General features: G+C 41.1%; 1 protein-coding gene across 3 annotated transcripts in view; it reads left to right on the top strand.

Annotated features, from left to right (window-relative positions):
- The first annotated feature begins 2,486 nt into the window (after positions 1 to 2,486).
- Positions 2,487 to 22,867, top strand: part of HECW2 (HECT, C2 and WW domain containing E3 ubiquitin protein ligase 2) — a 131,704-nt gene continuing 111,323 nt past the window's right edge. For all 3 annotated transcript variants that reach the window (XR_014948127.1, XR_014948128.1, XM_015867659.3), the window contains exon 1: positions 2,487 to 4,324. The gene's annotated coding sequence lies outside the window, so the exon portion shown is untranslated. The remainder of the gene's footprint in view (positions 4,325 to 22,867) is intronic.

Raw genomic sequence — 22,867 nt, 5'->3', positions numbered from 1 at the left:
TTAGGCAAATTAAGAAGTTTCACTAATATTTGCTTATGATATTCTCCAGTGTCAAGTTGTAATCATAGGGATCACTTAGCGACTTATTACTGGAATATTTTGGTTGTTTTTTTTTTTTCCCCTTTGTCTTCAGAATTTATACCTTAACTTACAGTTATGAGCACCTGCCTGCCTTTCTTGAAGTCATGCTATAACATCATATGGAAGTAGTAGCTCGATGCCTCAGTAGCATTCATTGTTCATAAGATTATTATGTGGTGGCAATGTGTTTTCCAGTAATGCTTTGCTGATGTTATGCTGCCACCTTTGATAATTGTGGTCCAATGCAGAGAATTAGCTCAATTGAGAGAAACAATTACCTGAGCTATTGATACTCCTCAAAGTTTTGCTATGATCTACCTTGGATTCCTGCTCTGAATCATGTCAGCCCCACATCTTGTGGGGGGTTTAAGTGGTTGTTTGATTCAGTGATGCAAGCTCAGCCAGAGCCTGACGGGTATTCGTGAGCCAAATATGCCAGGATACGAGTGACTTTGATCTGTTCATCCCGTGCTCCTAGCAGAGCTGTTATGTGTGTATCAGAGTATTTAAAGCTGTAAATAACTGTAGAGATTTATTTTCTCCAGTGTTGTTGTTTGGCTTAATGAGAAGCACGTGATTAAATTTGTTCCTCTACAGTTGTTGGAAAACAGCAAGGGTAAGAAGCAATGAAACATGGGCATCACCTGAAGAGAAGCTTCCACTTACAGTAAGAAGTCTATGTGTTTTTTTCTGCCTCAGCTACAGGGGCATTTTCCAGCTCTGCTAATTTCACATTCAAACCTTCATTGGCTATGAAAGGAATTGATGTCACTGGGGTAATCTGCTGCTTGGTTGCCAAAGAAAAGACTGCTTTCTATAAGCCATTTAAAGAAAATTCATTGCTTGCCTGCTTAATGTCTGATTAATTTCCTTACTAAGTGCATCTACATGCTAAATATCACTGTTGTGGGAAAGGGTAAAACACCTGAAGAGGCTGTTTGTGGATTCGAGTCCGATTAGTGACTAAATGTGTAATTCAAATAACTGTTATTTGAGAGGTGTAGGCTCATGTGCAAAGGGGCACATGGTGGTGTGAGTGCTCTGTGCCACCTGCTTGAACCTTTCCTGCTCTCCCTGCACTGGGGAAAATCAGAGGTTGTTCCACTACTGTTCTGCTATTGCCCATGCAAGTTGTTAAATTCTCCTGCTTTTTTCTTTTGGGATCCCCTTTTTGGCCTCACTAATATCTTGTTACGTTCCCAATCTTTCTATCATCCAACTTCTCAGCATTTTATTGTGCTGTTTCCCCACAGTCTCTTCTTCCTTCAGCGATAATACTGCCAAAGAACCAGGTGTTCATTTATTTCACTTATGGATGCGTCCTCATTTTTACCAAAGCAGGATCCATTGGTACTGTAACGTACAACCTCGGAACAGCCTACCAGTACTGCAGGCTTTCTCTGCAGATTTGACAGGCACTTTTATACATCAAATAGCAAGATCTTGAAAGCGGGTTTTACGAGTGACATTTTGGTATGACTTTGGATGCAGCGTACAGATCTAATTCTATATTACTTGCCCAAGGGTACAGTTCTAAAATTAAATCTCTGCAAGTGTCAACAGAAACTGACAATTACTTTTATCATCATAACTTTAACCGCAACTCTGTGATCCTGATGCACGGTTCAGGATCTGGAAGTATCAGGAACCGCAGCGAAGTTAATTTTTGTACCTGAAAATTGTTTTCCTAATTGAATGCAACATTATTGGTAGGAGATTGCTTTAATATTTGTTATTAATATACTATTTCTCATTAATGGTTTAGGTTTTTCTGAATTCCAAGTTGGCAGTGTGTTTGTTTTATGTATTACGTGTACTGTGATATTTACTCTGGGTCCAGTACTAGAGGGGCAGCTCAGGTAAGCACTCAGAGCCGTACCCAGGCGTGTTTTGCCAGATTAGGGTCTACAGATTAGTGCTGTGACCACATGAGCCCAGATGGCCCAATTTACTCCATGCACAGAAGGGTGCAGAGCTGCCATAAAGCCCCTCGATTCCCTGGCTGGACGCGAGCCTGTCCTGGCACCAGATGAGAGCAGATGGTAGCAGCCCCGAGGGGCTGTGGACCAGCTGCAGGCAGCTGGGGCAGCAGATCCAGTCATGCTTTTTTGTGCTGCAGGCCTCCCCTCGCTGCTGTGTGGCCTCTCATGGGCCGTGCAACTCCTCTGTCACTTAGGGACTCCTTTTATACCACTAAAATCCCCAGCTGGGGGCTGCAGATGGTTTGTGCTCCCATTCCCTTTTGTGTAGCACAAAGGAGGCAGGACAGGCTGAAGATAAGTTCTGCAGTTTTTGGCATCTAGGGTGATTTTCCAATTGATGCTTTCACCTGCCACACAGTAATCTGCCCAGAAGTCTTGTGCAATGCTGTGTTTCCATCCCATGTCAGCGTTCTTCCACTTGATCCTTCTAGCCTTTTTTGCTTGTCTTTTTAATGAACCATTTCCAAGAATGAATAGCACAAATATTTGTTGAAAGCTGTAGTGCTCTTGTACTATTTGAGCTATTTCTAAATCCTTGTCTGTGGGTGAGAGTCGAATAGCTTTTGTTACTTGCACCCAATAAGAGCTCTGCCTCAGATGCATTGAACTTAGCTTTCTACTGACACTTTGAATGTTAGCCCATTCCTCAGCAGCACTGTGTGTGTAGATGTCTAAGGCCCCATTTAGACAAACTTCTATTTGTCTATGACGTGCCTGTATATCCTACTGTGTGTTCTGAAGCTCTTGGCATTTCATTTCCTTTTTCTCTTTTCGTCTTGTTTTGGGCAGTAAAATAGGTCTTGTAAAATCGGTGCTACTGCCATAGAGACGGATGTGTCTGTGAACGACCAAGTCAGGACTGACCTATAAACCATAAGCATCTGAGACTTTAGAGGGATTTATTGCATTGGTACCTCAGAGCGGTACTGGTTAGTATGAAAAGTCAGGTAATTCGTGCGAGACTCATCAATGGCGCTGATCATTTGAACTCTAAGCATGTGGAAACGGTATTGTAAGCATTGGAAGGTGTGGAATACATAGAAAATAGCTGAGAGAAAGCTAAAAGCTTCAGATAGATGGAGGAATGTTAACGACTTTCGTAGTTTGACCTACTTTGGAATGCAGCCGAGCACTCACGTATCTGGAGCAGTCGTCTCCGTCATACAGAGGAGCTGAAGAGCAAATTCCTTCCTAGTACTGAAGCCCAGCAATGCAGCGGGCTTCCATAGGGGAAGGATTTGAAGCTCGGAGCTTGGAGGTTACACTACAGGCTGTACAGAACGACCTTTGCATTCTGACATACAGGAATGTAGTTGGCAGCTGGTTCTCCTATAGAGGAGCAGTTCGTAAAGCAGCCTGTTTAGATGCCCGTAGGTCGGTAGCCATCTGATCAAGGAAACAGCTGCAGCTCACGGCCGTTGGGACTGCCGTGCTCCGTGCTTGGGGCACGATTTTACTCTGCTGAGACATAGAGCAATAGAGCAATCGAGGTGTGTCAGGACCCGGGGCACGCGTCTCTGAGTCTGTGCGTGCCCGTGTTGCTGGTGCCCGGCATTGACCCGGCTCTGCTGGGCTGCTCTGCAGCGTTTTGTAGCGTCGGTCCTCGGATGTGGCAGCTTGTGCCTTAAGTTTTCATTCCATTTATGTTGCTATAACCTCCTTTTCCTATGGAAATCAGCTCAGAAGTCCCTGTGATGGACCGAGACCCGGTAAATAGAATAACGCGAGACGTAGATTGCACCAAGCTGCTTTCTGATAGCCAGGGTAATTGAAACGGAAACGGGGATGAGGGATGGCTCTCGATGACACCGATAAGTGTTAGCGCTAATAACTGTACGAGGACTGAATAGCAGATAAAGCAGTGGGCGTGCTAACCGCGCTAGCTCACAAATGGCGCTATCGATGTAGCAGCTGCAGGGCTGCCCCGAGGGGGTCTTCCTCTCCGGTACCACCGCCCCGCACAGCCCGGGCTGCGGATTCCTTTGGCGCTATCTCGGGGCCGCGGTCTCAGCCCTACCCGGCCGCCCACGGGCAACGGCGGAGGCGGAGGCCGGCGAGGGGCGGCCCGGCGCCAGCCCCGGCCCCTCCGCCTTGGGGGCGGTGCGCGCCCCTACGCGGGGAGGCGCTGGCCCCGCCGTGGGCGCGGAGGGGCCGCCGCCGCGGGCGGGAGCCGCCTGCCGCAAGGACGGGGCGAGTCGGGCCGCCGCCGGGAGCCGCCCTTCTGCCGCGGGCAGCGGAGCCGCAGTGCGCGGAACGGGGAGGTGAGTGGGCGCCGGGGCTTCCGCGGGGGCCGGGCAGGTGCGGGGCCCACGGCCTGTGCGCTCCGTGCCCGACGGGAGGCCGGGCGCTGCGCAGCCCGCGGGGTTCGGCTTTCGGGGCCGGCTCGTTGGAGCTCGCTTTCCCCAGGGGGGGATGCGGCGGGCGATCGGCGTTTTGCGTTGGGTTCCCCCGCCCGGCTTCTCCTCGCCGTTCGGTCGGTGTCTGGGTGCGTCCGTAGGGATGTTCTTTTAGCGGCGTCCGTGGTGGGGAAGAAGGAGCAGTGCAGGTCTCGGGCATGGTGGTGTCAGAGCAGGGGATGTTACCGAGCCTTCCCTTTCTCCCGTACAGAATGTACAGCGCAACGGCAGCAGGGGAAGATAGAAAGACAGGCTTATGCTCCCACTCCGGCTTTTTTCTGCCTTGTTTGTCAGCATATGGTAGAGATTTTATTTATTTTATTTTTTATTAGCACGCTGTCTGTATTTCTCCCCCAACCTTTGAGGGTACTGCAGACAGAACAGAGCAGAAAAATCACGTTGAGGCGGTGCGGTGCCAAAATGTGCTCGGTGCGTTGTCTATAGACAATAAGGGTTACATAATTGAATTTCTCGTGATTTGTTGCTGAAGAGATGTCAGGAGCGAGCAGGGTGCCTTGAGAACATCCTTCCATTTTTGGAGGATGCTCTGTGGCAAAGTCACTGCTCTACACAGCGTTGCATTGGAATGTTTATGAGAGGTTCAGCCCTGGTTACCCGATACCTGTGATCCCAGCAGGGCCCATATAGTGCTGCACAGCGTCAATGCTGGGGCTGCCTCGTCAGTTTCCCCAGTTCTTAGGCTCCTTTAGAAGAGACTTCCTTGTAGGTGAGGAAGGTGTGTGGTGGCAGCGTCCAGCCACGAGGTATGATGTCATTATTAGCATATGAAAGGAACAAACCTCACGCTTCCTTTCAATCCCAGCTGCTGTTCAAAAATACAAACGCTTTCATGTCAGCTGGAGATACCACAAGGGATACTGGGTGCTATTCTCTGTGCTGTTCCTATTTATACATTTTATCTTATTTATATCTGATGCTGGATTTAAATGCATTGCTTTGAAACAGACTGAGGTTGCATAGGGTTCATATAACAGTATGCCTGGGGACCATTTTTTCCTCTATGCATAGAAACAGTTCAGCTTCCCAGAGCTGTAGCTGAGAAGCATCCAGTTGCCGCTCACCTGGCTTTACAAACAGCCTCATGGCACCAGATGCGGGCTTAGAGCATTGCTGTCACTCTTGCAGGCTCTGTAGTGTTTTATTGCTGTAATGAGATGTAAATACCTGCTTAAAATTAATTAGTGTGCTTAAACTCTACATCCAAGAGCGCAGCCAGCTGTGCTGCCTTTCACAGTGTAGGGTGCTGTTGCTGTCCTGGTGCTGTTGTGCATGGCATGCTCACAGCCTCTGCTTTCATACTGTTTATTGCTAATCTTCCAGTTATGTTCCGAAGGTAGAGAGGCTGCAGCAAAGTTATTGTCAGGGAGAGTATTAATTTTGTGGTCTCACAGGTGGAAATGTGGATAAATAGACACGTGTTGTCATACTGTACTTCAAAGAAGGCTGATGGTTATGTGAATTGAACATTTGTTCATAGTTCTCCCCCTGCCTAAAAGGAGAGATGTACTCTTGCATAGTAGTAAGGCTGTGTGTTGGCACTCTGCTGCTAATGACCTGCCGTGAGGTATCTGTCTCACCATACCTGGGCTCTTGCAGGCTCAGAAGAATGTGATCAGCTCTTCTTGTTATAAAGAGATAATTGAGTTTAGTGTCTTCAGGAAAGCTCTAGCTCCTTTCTGCTGATATTGAAGTAGGTAGGACACAGTTTACATAGAAAGCAATAGGAGGCCCCTGTGATATTCTACTGCAATGTCTTGTTTGTGGACAATTGGAAGGTCAGTGATGTTAAGGTTGAAGGTGTCTGTTTCTGCAGCTGTTAGAATAAAAGCAGTGACAAAGCTTCATGTTGCATGGATAAGTGCTGTTAAGGCACCTCTTTGTGGGTTGAGATCACTGGCTGTTGTTCTCAGGTGTCCTTCTACCCATGGTAGTGGGGAGAGGATTCAGGTGACAGTGGTTAAATCTGATTTGGATGTAGATGGTTATGATTGCTATCCTGATCGTTTGTGTCATGTTACATTTACAGTTCTTTGGATAATTCTGATTTTCTGGTTCCAATTTCATAGGGTACATGTCTCTGTTCTCTGAGAAGTTTCACATATATGCATATATACTTTGACTTTGGACTTCTAGTCATAAAAGGTTTAATAACATTGTTGGTGTGCCTTCGCACCTTGTATCAACCACCAGAGAAAGACATGAGGCAACAGTTAAAGTTGATGTAACGAGCCCACCTAAATATTGCATGGAAGGCAGTCAGATGTGTTTTGTTAAGTGCTGCAGTGGCCAGGATCCATTGGCTGGGATCCACTTGAAAATCAGATTAAAAGTTTCTGTGCTTGACAAATACATTGTCATTAGTTTAAAAATCCCCTGACGGCTGGTATCGTAATTAGATGAGCCTGAAGCATCCAACAGTAAAATTCATTTTCCTCCAGGAACAACAAATAGAATCTTTAAAAGAAAAAAGGACAATAAAATAAAACACATTGACTGACTGATTTTTGTCGGAGGGAGTAAGCACAGTAAGAAAGAGTTTTGCAACAGCCAAAGCCACGACTGCCTGTGGTCACAGGGCTGGACCAGCTGGAAGATCCACGAGAATCCTGCTAGGAAGCATCCCCAGAGGTGATGGTTTGTTATATGCCCATATTGAGGGTTTCACTGAGTTACATGTCAGAGATGCTGAGTATTGGCAGAAATAGAAGCAGAAGGTTATAGTTGCTGTGACTTGCTTTGGATCGTGTTTGTCATGAAAATTAATTCCCATCTTTATGTGTTTATTGTTCCCTCAGAGTGTAAAATTCATAGTTCTAGGCTCTGGTGTTCCAACTTGAAAAGCAATGCATGCTGAGCTGCGTATTTTCTTCATTTAAAATTGATTTTAAAATGAGTTATTCTGCTTGGTTGATCGTGTTGTTCTTCCACAGCTCCACTGATCTGAATCTCCTTTTCAAGCTGGTTGTTTGAGAAAATAGTTATTTCTCTCACAAGAAATAACAGAGTGGAGACTGTGAACTCGTCATCTCTTTAAAATGTAACCAGAGCTATATACAAGCCATTATTTATGCTTCTGATTGATTGCTCTAATAAAGACGTCTACATTGTCTATATGAACATAAATACTGTTGTCTGCAAAATAATTTCGCAGATATTTGTATTAGATGGGAAACTTATGAATGGAGTTGTGGTGGGATCTGGGAGACTGGTGATACTTGGACTGGGGTAAGTCAGGCTGTGGTGCTACCGGCTGAGTGTGCTCACAGCCTCACCTTGTTTTATATGATGTGTTTGTCTCAAATGCTCACCTGATAATCTCTTTGTGTAGCTACAATGCTGCTACGTATGTTTCACTTTCTAAAGGGTGTTTTAAGTTCTTAAAATTAAAGGTCTTCTTGTAAAACATGGACTTAGCTCAACATTTAGAGACACTGCATTGACTTGGATTAGTGTTTATTACAGACCTGTTCTGAAGCTGGTTAGGTATGTGTATCATTGGGCCGCTAAGTGTGACAGGTTCATATTTTTCATTATGAAACTTGTGGTTAATGTAGGGTGCCATTGGAAACACAGTGGTGCTGCTTCTCAGAAGGTGTAAATTGTCACAGTCCTTAGAGTTTCCCAGAACTATTAGAATTTCCAGTTCTTAACACGGTTTAAATGTCACTGGTTCAGTTGCACAGAACACTTAAATGTATTTAACCAAACGCAGTCTAACAATATGTGGGTGTGTATGTATGTTTATTTGTTTCCCCCTTGGGCATTGTATAAGATGTGTAAGAGATCCTTTGGCTTTTAGAAGAAATTCTTCATAATGATGGTAGCTGGCCTGCCCAGAGAAGCTGTGGAAGCTGCATCCCTGGAGGCTTTCATGGCTGGGTCTGATGGGGCCCTGCTCAGACTGATGTAGTGGATGGCAATCAGCCTATAGCAGGGGGTTGGAACTGGATGGCTTTAAGCTGTCTTCCAGCCTAAGCCATTCTATCATTATATTATTTTAGAGACTGAGTCACTGTTTTGAAAGAATTATTTGATTCTATGTTATTTCGTTTTCTGTTAAGGCTGATATTCATACTGTTTGCAAAGAGGTAGACTCAAATATGGGATTTCTAGCTCTGTTAATAGGGAGAAAGCTTTGGTTTAGATGCACTCCAAAGATTCCTTGAGTTTTATTTGTTTTGGTTGAACTTGGCATGTTTGCTTCATCATGAAACAAATCATGATGAAACATCAAACAAATCAAACACCAACTGAAACAGTAGCTGCCAAGGCTGCAGGAATGTCAAGTTCAGAGATGCATACTTATCTTAGGGCTTGCTTGATGCTTTTCTCAGCTTACAGTGATTAGAAGATACAGTCTATTTTCTTTAAAGAAATTACATCCCTTTATTAATGCATAAATGGTGGCTGGCTGTATATTATAGACTTTTTAGACAACTTATATATATATGTGTGTGTGTATACATATATATATATGTAAAAAAATGCAATGATATGTGAAATAACATAGAAATAATTGTTTTAAGTGTGGATGGTGAGGAATTCAGTCTTCTGAATTCTTAAGATAGAAGAAAATCCTGGAGTAAGTAATATATCCGAAGTTCAGTTCCAGAGGAAAGACGTATTGACTTGGTCTCTTTGTTGATTGTGTGTTGTTTGGAAAACAAAGCAGCGTTGAAAACGTGGAAGGTTTAGCTTTCCACTGAATATGTTTCATGGTGTGATATAGGCTGTAACCCAGCTGCAGCAAGCCTTATTTATCGAATAATTATTTTGATCTGTGTCCACAACTCTAACATAAATTAATGAATGCTTACTCATGTAAGTAGCTCCACAAAGAATCAGTGTTGTAGTCATTCTGTGTTCATACAGCAGCAGTTGTGAAGTCACTCCTTGCCCATGTTTAGAACAGTATGGTCAGGGAGGTTAGAATCCCAATGTTGTTACAACTGATTCTGGTTCTGATCTTCCTGCTGTTGTCTATGACATACCTTGGTTCCTCCTCTATCCAAAATACATTTTAAATGTGAACCTGATCTATTATCATTTTCTTTCAGGCTGACAACCTGAATCCAATAAAGCTGTAGACTAGAAATGGTGTCTTTTAAGGGAGGAGAAATTAAAGAGGGTCTGCATTCTGTAGACAAGAAATGAGCCTTCCCTGTGAGTTCTGTACTTAATTTAAACATGGGAAGATGATCTTGAATATAATAATATTGTCAGATTGTTTTGCTTTTATTTGAGTGTTTCCAAACTTATTGAGGTTTACTAAAGAAGAAAAGAGTTGTAAGCCTGTTACAGATAATGTAAATGGACATAGCTCTTAATTGGGCTATTCTTGAAAAAGCAGGCCAAATGTAGTTTAAGTGGATTAAAGGAATATAGTCTGCTTAGTTCAGTGTATCTGATCAGTTTTTCCTTCATTCTGTGTAATGCTGGGTTAAAAATACTGTAAAATGTAATTCATAAAAAACTAGTGAGAACATTGGATGTGATGTTCACATTTGCTGTGCATGAGGAAAAAACTTTCTAGTGTGAATATTTTACTTTCCAGGTTTGCTATGAAATAGTTTCTTTGTTGGGTGTTTGTATGATTTCACGTACTTCCCTTTGCAAAACTTGAGAGTTTGGTCCAACTGGACTTGGTTGAAGGTGTTTTGTCTCATTAGCATGTAAATGTATATGATTATACTTTGCACTTTCTGTAGCTCTTCGCTTAAAAGTTTAGAAGCATTGTGTCTACAGTGCATCTATCTGTGATTCTTGTTGTTAGTTATCAGTAATTAAATATTGTCTGTATTTGATCTCTGGGGCATAGCTGTCCTGGGCTGCATTTAGCTGGTACTGCTTCATTTTCACCTGCAGGTGATATTTTACTTCTCTACAGCTGGTATTACACAGCATGGCTACAAATCTTACTGAGGGAAACCAGGTATTGCCTGTTTAACGCTGAACAGAACTGGATGTGGCGTATTGCAGGCTGGTTTTTAATTGGTAACGAAGTATAGAGAAGTTTTGAGCCTTTATCCATTATTCAGAGAGGACCCAAGCAATAAAGATTTACAAATGCTTATAGCTCTGTTCCAGTCAGACAGTGCAAGACAAGTTTTGTACAGGAGTTTGCTGTGGGAAGAATGAGTAGGGCTGGGAACTGCTCCATGGACATGACTGTCTGGGATACATACAGTGTTGCTGGAGGAGCTCCCATGTGGTAGAAAAGGGTGGCACATAGTAGCTGTTGCTTTCACCTCCGGCGACTCTATTGTGTTAGCTATAAGTAGGAACATTCACTTGAGCTTTTTTTCCCATCTCTTCCACTGATGAAAAAAGGGATGCTCTCTTTCAAAACACGCAAAAAGGCAGATGGGGCGAGGAGTGACTGGGATCAATTTACAACATCAGTTGGTGCAGGTGTATTTAAGTTATTATTGGCTGGCATGTTACGGGTTTTTTCAGAGAGCTGAGCCATAGGAGACTAAGATTAGTTCATGGTTTTTTTTTTAGTCTCTTCAGAGAGTTAAAAATGCAGCCCACGCACGTCAAACCAATTTTAGGTTAAGATATATATATATATATATATATGTATATATATATATGTTTTAAGCAAAAACATGACATTGTTAAAGCCGTGTTTCTGAGCTGAGAATGCATTTATAGCATTGTAAAAATGCTTCTTACATACAGGGATTTCAGATCACCACTCTGGAAGTGCTCCATGATGCTTTATTAGTTTTTAAAAAGTAATTTTATCAGATGCAAGGGCTGCGAGTAATAAGTAAACACAGTGATGCGTTCGTTCTTATGCGGATGCTACGCATTGCAAAGTGGTGCTTCTAAGACTGAAATGATGAAGGCACTTTTTAGTTAGGATAGTGGTGCTTTGGATCCTGTGCTCTTCAAGCAGCTTGACACAGGCCATTATATTTACTTGAGTCTTTGGAAAAGTAGCATCCCTCTGGCAGGAACTGATTTGTACTTCTGCTTCATTTGTTAGCTTTGAATATTTATGATCAGCAGCAACGTTTAGATGTTGCTTAGATGTTCTAGATGGGCTAAAGGCTGTCATAACTGAACCTACTGAAATGTGCTTTTGTCTGAAATTCTGAATTCTGACCTAAATCAAATGCTTTTGGCTTTCGTATCTGATGATCTTCAGGGCAGCTGCTCACTGAGAAGACTTTAAGAAGTAGATGTATATGGGTTTCCAGTTATTAGCTTGTATCAGTGTCCTTTGTTTATTTGGTCTGCCTGGATTCATTCGCTGTGCTTTCACTGTGCTTGTCTTATCTGAAACTTAGATTTGTAAGCTATGGGGAATTTCTGTTGGACTTGGTGAAAATTCGGCACTGGCTAATGCCAGTAATGAGCTGCAGCTGTTTTACCTTGCAGAATAACATGCCAGATATATAATTCACAAGCAAAATCAATCTGTAAAACTGGAATAGCCATACCCTTTCTTTTGGGAACCTGTGGAATCTAACAAGCAATTTCATGTGAGATGAACAGATTCTTTCAGAACCTAAGACACAAGTCACAGTTTCATTGTAAATATTTGTTACATCTTGGTATTTAACACTCCGTGATTTACAGTTACACTGTGTAGCCAATTAACAGCTTATTTTCACTGCAATTCACACATTCAGAAGAAATCTTCATTTTATGGGAGGAGGATGAGAAAAAAATGCACGTGGAAAGGCAATTAAGTATTAACCTTTAATTTTGTCTGGGTGTTTCATAAGCTGTGTGTTGGATGTGCATCCATAACTTGTGTAAACCAGCTGTCTATGACTGCAAAATGTGCTATGGTGAAAGGCAGGTTACCTTGTATGAATGCCTTGTATTTCAGCATGCAATGTAAGATTCAGGAAGTAAAATAAATACTAAATAAAAGAAGGAAATGCCAGAACTGGCATAGATGCAGTTAGAGGGTGACTTTCTTGGTACTATTATCAAGGATTGTGTTTTTCTTTCTCTTTATTTTTTTGTGTAAAAGCATTAGGAGTGTTAAAAAGGGTAGCAATTAAAGCAAGATTAAGTTTTTTGCAAGGCTTAATGAATCCATGCGGCTTAGTTGGTTTCTACTAAGATCCTGGAATGAAAGCTCACTGTTTTTAATACCATATGTCTTAGTGCTTAACTTTTAAAAGGGAAACTGCCATTATTTTGGTGGTGAGCGTGAGTACTCATGTGGTTCAGGAAGAGCCTTTGGGATAACTAAAAATATGTAAATTCCATTATAGCAGCACTTGGAAATGCTTCAGAATGGTGTACCAGCAGAGTAAGATTTAGGGGCGATAGTGGCACGTGTATAGCTTAGATTGTGTGAGCTGATATGACTTGGGGATGGCTGAGGGGGGTTAGATGGGCTTTTAAACGTGCAGGTCCTTTTTCAGACTTGAGACGACGGCACCAGCGTCTGCAACTAAATGCACTTTGAAAATAGCACCTCTGACTTTGACTGGTAAGATCAATTTCCTACCAGTAAGCTAATCAGGTACCTGAGAGAGAGTGCTCTTTGAGACAGTGGGGCTGTAACTGATACCAGTAATTTCCTTTTCTTGCTTGCAGACTGAGTTTACCTCTGTATTTGTGAGACCTTTATCTGGGAGAAAGATGAATGTAATTGTGCTGCTGGTGTGTTTTAGTTCGTCCTCTTCTGTCTGTTTGCTTGCAGTGTGGAGGCTAATGATATTTGCTTTGGAAGCACCTTTTTATGCCCATGTATTCATGCAGTAGTTCTGCATAAGGCGAGACTTTCCTGGTAGATAAAAGATATGGATAACTGAATCACATTTCAGCCCGCTGACAATTTGCAGGTGGTGCTATGGCTGCTCTTCCAGAAAACAGTGACTCATCATGACCTGCAGAAGGGCAGAGATATAGGTAGAATCACACTGTGGGATTTTTTTAGTCCAGCTAACTAATATAACTGTGGTTCCTCCCCCTGCAGTGTTTAACGGGCAATTAAATACAATCTGTTTTGTTTCGATAAATATTATTCTTTTCCAGAAGAAATGCCGAGCTTGTTAAAATGCCTCTGGATTCATTAAGAGAAGTTTTTTAAATGCTTTGTGCATTTCAATGTGAGTGCTTTATGAAGTGCTTCAGAATGAGGAAAGAGTTTTATGAGGAAAGCTATGTGAGGTAAACTGGCTCTGTATTCATGAGCCTGCCCACTTACTGTGCTATTATGACTTAAGAAAACTTTTACATGCTGAGGAAGGGGAGAATTGTTGTATTGCAAATTGTCTACACTGAAAAATGTTGCTTTCTTTTTCTATTAGTTTTACAAGCAAATCAGCCCTAGGATGGCTCTAATGATGTAATTTTTGGGCTTTATTTTTATTTTTAATCAGTTGTTATTGTTTCTTAGCTCACGGAGCTGTGGAGGTGAGATACATGCAGGTTAGTTAGTACGGACCAGGACCTTTAAGAATAAATGCAAACACAGCAGTAATTTAGGTCTTATCAATTAGAGATACTAGTGAATAAGAAGGTGTAAGGGGAGGTAAATGACTGCTAAAACACATTTGCTAAATTGCCATTCAATCTATTAAAGGGTTTCCAGGACTCTCGTTTGTTACTGGGATTTCACTTCTATTTAATAGACAAATATAATTAAACGGTATGATTTATTACTATTATTTCTTTCTGGTTTTATGTTTCTTCATTTCAAACGATGGTTTTGTGGATTAACAGCGTTGCACAATAGTTTTCTCTTTCAAAAACAGATAAAATGGGTTCTGGTGACATGGGCACAATGTTCATGTACAGTAGTGTGTTTGGATGTTAATGGAGAGGCAGACTGAATAAGAGGCTGATTTTTGCCATGCTGTGAATCTGCTGTTGTCACTGTCAGAGAACACAGTATTTTCTGTGGTCAAGAATCAGTCATAGCAAAGCCAATGGGATTCCGCTTGATTCCTTCAGTTTTAAGTCTGTTGGTGTATACATTACACTATTCCATGTATTGAATCCAGTGTGTGGTATTTAAAATCATGTTTTCCAGCTTTGGTGGAGTGCCTTAGGCACAAACCTATTGCAATATATACTTGTAATATAGAGTGTATGTATTTCTGGTTCTTTAAATACACTGTTACACATCCTTGACTCTAATCTACGAATGTTGGGTCTGTAACAAATTTCACATCACTGGGCTGTGATTTAAAGAGGCAAATTCAGACCTCACTGAATTCCCTGGTTGACTTCAGGGGCGTTCGGTTATAGAAAGGAGATGGAAAAGAAACATTGGAGTTCATCCTGAATGTGATTGTAATAGGCAAGTTTGTGTTTTGTTTGCTTAGTGTGCACAATATAATACATTTTCATTTTGGAAAATGGAATTTAGCATTTTTCTTTCTCAGGATCACCTACTCCAGAACCTCATGTAACTTTAGCTCAAATATAGGAGGACTGTGTCGTGCTTCTTTTCTTCGGGGCAAGTGTTAGGTATGTAGGAGCACTTGATAACCATGTGATCATGTGCTAGCAGCATGAATGTACTTGGCTTGTCTTTAAATTTACATGCGAGTAGCCGCTTAGGAAAATGTGTATGTTTAATTATCTGATAGAGACGTGTTTGCATTTTAACGTCATTATCAAGCATTTATGTTAATAACAGTTTTCAGAACATGAATTTGCAAGAGGAAATTTGCATAAAATCATTTTCTTTAGCAAAAGGAGAAATAAATGGTTTAATAAGCACCCTTGGCATTTGGACACTAGGACTGGTGCACTTTGCAGGAAGAAAATTGGTTTTAATTGAAGTATTCAGATTTGTAGGGTAATTTAGTTTAACTCTGTTTCATAAGAAGAAAGTTTTCATAGTAAAAAATAATGGTATATGGTATAATTGATCTCTAGTGGTGAGATAGGAAATGCAAAGCAAAAGTTAAATTTCACACGTGTTTCTGATTAAAAAGGTATTAAGCACTGAGCGGATATTGTATGCTTCATTTTGAACCTTATTCTCTCAGACTTTTCCCCTTATTTTCTTATGAATGCTACAGCTTAGTGCAGAGCAAGAGTTTTGCATAATCTGTTTTTAGTCGGAATTGAGTCGTGTACTTTATCAGACTCCAGAAGGTAGTTATGTTTGTGGTAGAAGTGTGCTCTGAATGGCAGTGGTGTTACAGCAAACTCTGGCCACAATGGAGGAAGATGTTGTCCTTGTCCTGATAAAAGTTACCAAAGAATTATAGGCCAAATTAGAACACTAAGGAAGAAATCTGCCTGTTTTTTATAGTGGAGTGTATTTAAGAATTGAACTGTTTTGAAGGTGAAACCCAAAATCATCCCTGTATTGAAGCATGTTTCTCAGTCCATCTTGGCAATAGGGAAATGCAAAGCAATCCTTTATTCGGCTCCCTGCTCGTCAGCCAAAACACACAGAAAAAATGGAAGACATTCATCATTCAGCTGCAGTCAGTGCTCGGAAACTGCAGAATGTTTCAAGGTTGAACTGATCTAGCATTAATTGTTAGCCACTGGATTCTTTTGCATTGTTATCAGCAAGGTTGGAAAGGTCTTGCTACCAGATCTCCTTTTCAGTGAGTAAGTGCTTATGTATGGTAATCAAATGACCTCTCAGGCTTCTCTTCAGGTAGCGAATGTAGACAGCACTGCTGGAGTCTTCAAAAATGGAAAAATGGATAATAGAGGAAAATAAATAGTGAATAACTGAGAGCGTTCATTATGGATGTGTAGAGTCTGCTTATACAGAAAGAATGGCAGTGGTGTGGTCTTCTGAGGTTAAGAACATGTAAAGTAACAGGAGTAGAGCTAAGAATCCTACTGCTAGGAAAATGAAAATGGAAGGATGCTGCTACCAAAACCATCCAACCAGCCTTCAGCCTGCTATGGGTTCTGCTTCTGTGCCAGAAAATATTCTGCCTGATTAACATGGGCAGCTGTGGTCTGTTCTCTGCTCCTTGGCTCAACTTTAGAACACTTCAGGATGCACATATGTGTACATACTGCCTGGCACAATACACTTTCCAAGTGTTGGAAGAGTGCATATAACCTATCTGTGTGTGAGCAGACCAGTGCACACATGTAAATTCAAGGCTTGGAGAGGAGATGCAGTGATTGAGAACCAGAAGAATGTCAAATACTGTCGTGGCCAGGAAGGCTTCATGCATTGTATTGTCTACTCTTTTGGTTAATATGCAGCTTCTGGGGAGCTGAGCTGCAGGTCTGGATATGTAAATTCTATATTAGATATGCCTAGTTATGTTCTTGGAAGATATTTCTGTGGCAATTTCTATATCTTTTAGGATCAGCATCTGTATTTTAATACAAGTATTGTTACTTGTCCTTTTCCCACGTATTTTTCCTGCTTTCCTTTCTGTTTTCCTCTGCTTTCCCTGTCATTCCTTGAACTAGCTTTCCTTGTTTGTCCTTCCAGCATTTATTATTAGCTCCAATCCTGTTGATTTCACTTTCTCATTTGAAAAAATGCAACTCAGCTAATGTTGTCTGGAAGCAAGCCAGTGACAGCTAAAAATGAGTGGAAGCAAAGTATACCAAAGTTACCCGGTTTTGAGATGGAACTACCCAACTTTGAATTCTTCGGTGTGCAAAATACACTGAACTCAGCTTGTGTGAAGGAAGGGAATGAGGTCAGTCTTTTCTTTTAGAACTTCCACTGAAATGGTTTTCTTCACTATAGCTGGTTCTGAGGTTTGCAGTCTGGGGTTATGGGTCATTGATAACAGCTGTGCTAAACGTTGGAGTCTTGGATTTATTCGGGGGTAAGGAAGGCTTCTAATACCTGTAAAAAACAAATCAGAACCTGTTTGGCTTTTTTTTCCCTTTTGCATGTAGGAATGATGTTGAACTTTGTGCTACTGGTCATAGTCTATAGTAAACTCATGAGAATTTCTGAATAACTGCAGCAGACAGTGAATCTATCTAAGTCACTCTTGTGTTTGGTTCTGCTTTTCCTGCTGCCAATGATGTGGCTTCTGATCCTTCAAAAATGAGTTCTGCTTCTTTTATCACCAACATACCAGATAATTGTTTCTGTCACTATCTGTCTTCATTTTCTTTCTGCTTCCTTTCATTGAATGAAAATCTATACCACCCCTCACTTCATGTTATATTAATCTTTATTTGATGTTGTTTTTTCATTTTGTAGAGGTTTGTCATTCTACGGCATTGATCTCATTTCTCAGCTTTCTGTTTCCATGAGCAGTTATTGAGGCTCATGGATTGTGGTACTGCAAGTACAGCTTCAAAGCCTACACAGCATATACCAAGTTAGAGTTTAACCTGAAACAGTATTGTTCATCCTGAGGACAGGACTTAATACGTATTGGTTTGGATCTGTATCCATATTTTCTGATTGACTCTTGCCTACCATTTTCCAAGTATCAGTGACATACATCTCCATTTGGGTAGCACTGCTCACTCACTGGTCTCCTTTGGTTTCTGTGCTTGGATTCTTCCTGCTTATTTCCCATTACAGTTTTGTTTGTTGTTCTATGCGGTCAAATTTTAAGTCCCAAATATTATTTTCAGTAACTCTGCACGTTCTCTCATTGCTGGCATAAATGCTTTGCTGTGCTGCATGGTTTCTGCATCATGGAGATTTATGGGACAGCCTTGCAATCAGCATAAACACTGCCAGTTTCACTGCTTTTTAGTAGGATAGCAGGCATTTATTTTGTGGACTGATGGTTGTGTAGTAGTTTGTGTGAGCACTTATTGATGAAAGAGTGTGTAATGTGTGTTCCTTTATAATGCTGTTAAGCTTTTTTTCTTATATGTGAGACTTTAAAACAACAACAAAAAAGCTCCAGGATTAGAACTATTGAAAATATTTGCCTGCCTCCTTCATCTCTTTCATGGCAATGAATTTTATCCAGCCTAAGTAGGCACAAATTACCTCCTGAGATCTCTTCCAACCTGTGATTCTGATAAGCTTTGTTAAGGATACAGGAAAAAAAAAGAAGCCTTACACAAACAGAATTTAGATAAGGCCACGAATTCAGCTTCCTGCTTTATGCAGTATGTGCAGCTAGTTCAGCACTTCCATCTCCAGAGTGGCCTTATTTGTGAATCTTTGCATATCTTCTCTTAAGTAAAAAGGTTTGCACAACTCACTTCTGCATTCTCTTTTGTTTACATTCTCTAGGGCAGGAATTGTTTCTTGTTCTTCCTGCAAAGAGCACCTTGCTACATTTCTGCTTGGGGACACTGCTCATTATCTTAACACATGAATAAAGCAACTTTAAGTAGGTGCTTGGAGGGTACCAGGAGCTTCAACTGTTTGTTCCTGGAATGTCAGAATGATTTTTTTCAAGTCCACTGAAATTGGATAGGTCGTTCTAAATTAACTGTAGCTTTCCATGAGGATATCCAAATAGGGAAGCTCACAAAGTGGATGCTTATGGGTATTCTGGTCAGTAATGTTTTTGCTTGACCTTTTTTTTCATAGCGTAGACCGTACCTTCCAAAACATCCTGGCAATCCAAGCTTTGGCTTTTACCTGTTAGAAGATGTGGCTGGATTTTTAGCCAGCCTAGGGTTGGACAAAGGGATGTTTTTCCTGATATGTCTGGCTCTATGCTAAACGAAGACTTGTGTGCAGTCCCACAGGTACGTGATGAGTGTAGCACATGAAGAATGCGTGTGGGGTAGCAAATTTTGAGGTAGCTTTTCAATCAGAATTTAAACTAAACCTTGAAGGTTGGATTGTTTGCTACGATTTGTCATGGCTATGGGGAGTGAAGCTTGAGATGCACGAAGATGAGTTTCCATCATGACTTCTATGTAAACAGTTAAATTTACCTTAGAAAACATGAAAAAAAAAATTAGGTTATCAAAATCCCCACTCTTCTGAAAGCTTAATGAATTTAACCAGTGCTGAAGAAATCTATTTCACTTGTGTAATATACAGACAGCTTTATTCCGCCTCCCCACCTTTTTTTTTCCTCCAGTCTGTCAACGTTTAAACAGTTCAGGATCTCATAAGTTAAGTTTCCGTGTCAGTAGTTTGAGAGTGCAAGTAAGGAATCCATGGAAAGAATTTCTCAGTACAGAGCAGGAGTATTTTGTCAAGCAAAATCTGATAGATTATTCAGGAATACCTGTTTTTTTGGCTGTCATAAGGGGCAGCCATAACTGAATTCTTACCTGGAGTAAACTACAGCATATCCAAACACTGGAAAAAAGGCCATTCTCACAGAGGTAACAAGGGAAGTGTGAGGTCCTTGTTGGCTGTAAATTGGCACGGCTCCATGGGAAATCAGTTAAGCTAACCTTTCATAGAATCATAGAAAGACCTGGGTTGAAAAGGACCACAAGGATCATCTGGTTTCAACTGCTGTGTGCAGGGTCGCCAAGCACCAGACCACGCTGCCCAGAGCCACATCCAGCCTGGCCTCGAATGCCTGCAGGGATGGGGCATCCACAGCCTCTCTGGGCAACCTGTTTCAACCTTTGTTTATGCTGATCTACATAATCTTAAAATACAGCTAAAAGCTATTCTTAGAAATCATATAAAAGTATTTCTTGCTTGTCAGCAGATTTTTTTAGTTTTACCTTTTGTATTTTAAACATTTTGGAGCAGATTCATTTTATTCAGACAGCTTATTCCCACATATTTTTGCATGTGGGGAAACAGATTGTTTTCATACTGTATAATATTTTGCTCCAGTTCTACATGTTCAAGGGATGTCTTTATTTTGAGGATCGTTTTCTTACATAATGATGACCTATCCGCAACTCCCATCTGCTTTCATGTAGGTTTACTGTATGTTGTTGTTATAAGTATCAATGAATGCATATGATACGCTGATTTGCCAGTGGTAAATGTGTGATCTGTAAGTGTCACTGGAATCTTAGGGTGTCACAGGCTTCGTAAATATGTAGATCTCATAGAGATTGCAACATCATCTTGTGAATATCTTCCACAAAATGGTTATTAGCGTGTGGTAAAGGCTGAAGATTGATAAGAGGTGTTAAAACGTAATTCCTGGCAGTGCAAGTAATTTGGTTTTTTGAGAGTAACAGTAGAAAAGTGATGTAGCGCCCATTGCAAGTCTTTATGTATTAGTTGCTTGCTGAAAGTGGCTTTCCATTGAATTCTGGAATAAACAGCTATGACATATCAAGAGTAATTAATGCATTGGAAATGCAGGGTAAAATCACACCCCTCTTGAAAGAAATGAAGGCTTAGTTTTCAATAAATGTTGTTATGAGCCTCGGAAATAATCCTTTTATGGGAGAAATGACATAATGTTGCAAGAGAGATTAACCTAAACACTTGTAACTATTTTTGGAGCTTTAGCTCTAAGAAATTGCTCCTTTTTTTATTCCACCCACGTGTTGGTGGTTGTGATTTGTATAAAATATTTAGGAGTCTACCCACGTACCGCTGAATTGGAACACTTTAAGTTTTGTCTAAGCGCGGCATACACATGGTATAAATTAACATCAAAATGACATTAGTAAACATGGATCCGTGTCTTTTAGGAAGATGAGCTGAGCTGGAGGAAGGGTTTGCACTTGAGCATTTCTTTGAAGCATCAGGGTCAGACTGAGGCAATACAGTATTCCTGTGGTGGAGTGGAATGCTTTGAAGGCAGATGTGAAATATGAAAAGCACTGAGATGCACTGATGCCTTGACTGTATACAGCTCTGTTAATTTTGGTTACTGACTTAGTTAAATTTTTATATTTGAGATGTAAAAAATATTAACTTCAGTGGTGGTAATTTTCATTCATATACTTTGTGTGTGTTTGTATAAACACATGTACATATCTGCACATGCATTCACTGTGATATATAAGTGTACATATGCATAGATGTGTGTGTCTGCACAACACAGGCATCCTTTCCATTTTGCAATAGAAAAACTTAGATGTGGAGCTGACACAGCAATCAGGTGAGTACCCGCTCAGGTTGCCTTGGTTACTGGGGACTTGAGTCTTTGCTGGACTGTTCACTAAGCAGATTTTACTGCAAGTGAAAAATGCATGGCTATTTTCCTAATGGTTTTACTCATACAGTGTTGTGGTACCACAGAGCTCGTTGTAGCTAATAATTCATTTCCAAGTCGCTGATGCTAAACTCATGAATGATTTACCATCTGCAGCAGGAGAAGCTGCATAATTTAAGAACAGCGTTGAGTAAGGATGGCTTTCTGCTGTTTGCAGCACACATCCGTGCATCGGAGAGCTTTAAGGTCACATTGATTTTTCTGTGGTGGGGAAATACCTTTTGCAAGTTTGAATTTCAATTGGTGAGCAAAGGATACAGAGCGGAATGTTCCAACCTGAGTGTGCTTAGTGCCACATAGCTTTATTTTCCCAACGATTGCCAAAATGTTCCTGTTTTACATATGTTCTCTGTGACTTAAAAGAAATTATTGCAGTTATTGTTGGAAAAAACTGTGAAGTATATTGAGACAAAAGTAGAGCATGTCTTACTAGGGGGAGTTTGGCAGTCTGTCTGAATGAGGCATTTTGCGTTAGTTTAGTGTTATTTTTGGTCCATGAGAGCATTGCTGATAATTTTATCTAAGTGAATGCTTTGGGAGAAATAAGGCCACGTACTTTTCTTCTTTTCTTGGTATTTGAAAAGATCATGTGTGTAATTGGCTGACCAAAAATGAAAACAAATCTGCCTTTTGCTTACTTTACTGCTGGGTGATGTATCACTGGTAGCTGCTGGGAGGGCTGTGCCATTAGCCTTAAGCTTATGTCATCTGTTCCATTTGATCACCACAGTAAGTTTTATGAGTACAAGCATGGAAAATACTGTTCCCAAATAGCCTGTGAGAAGATTCTGAGATTGTTGTCTTTAGGAAAAGAAGCAACTAAAGGGAATGTGAAGAATATTGAACATTGAGTGTGTTTTGTGACTGCAGCTGTGTAATCCCAACTCTTAATCGTACTGTAACAGTGTAGGAAGAGTTTGGGCAAAGTACTGATGTGATCAGGGCAGAGCAGCCCACTTGGCTGGCAGAGGTGAGGCTGGCAGCACCTCGCTGTCCTCCACGCTGGTCTCACGAGGTGCCTTTGGTTGTGACTTCTCATTAGATATGGGTGCTTTTACCTGGATGTTGGCCCTGTTTTCTGATTGGCATTTTCTCTTTCTGGAGTTGACTGTGTCCCACTGCAAAACACATCACCCTGTTGCGTTTAATAACTGAACTGCATGGCTCGTGCATATAGCTTTAAAATGGCATGCTTGCAGTCTTCTGATTTTTTTCTTTTCTTTTTTCTTTTTTGTTCCCTGACATACTTCCTTTGTTAGACAATGAGTCACATGCTGTCTCATCCTATTAATAGCTTATTTTCGTTTTTAATCTTTATGTCTACTTTTGTAAATGTACTGCGTTCAGGAGTACTCCTTCTAAATGCCTAATTCTGCATTTC

The sequence above is a fragment of the Coturnix japonica genome, chromosome 7, assembly GCF_054131305.1.
Source record: "Coturnix japonica strain WE chromosome 7, WE-NBRP24, whole genome shotgun sequence".
Lineage (NCBI taxonomy): Eukaryota > Metazoa > Chordata > Aves > Galliformes > Phasianidae > Coturnix > Coturnix japonica.
This window is presented reverse-complemented; position numbering and strand designations above follow the sequence as displayed.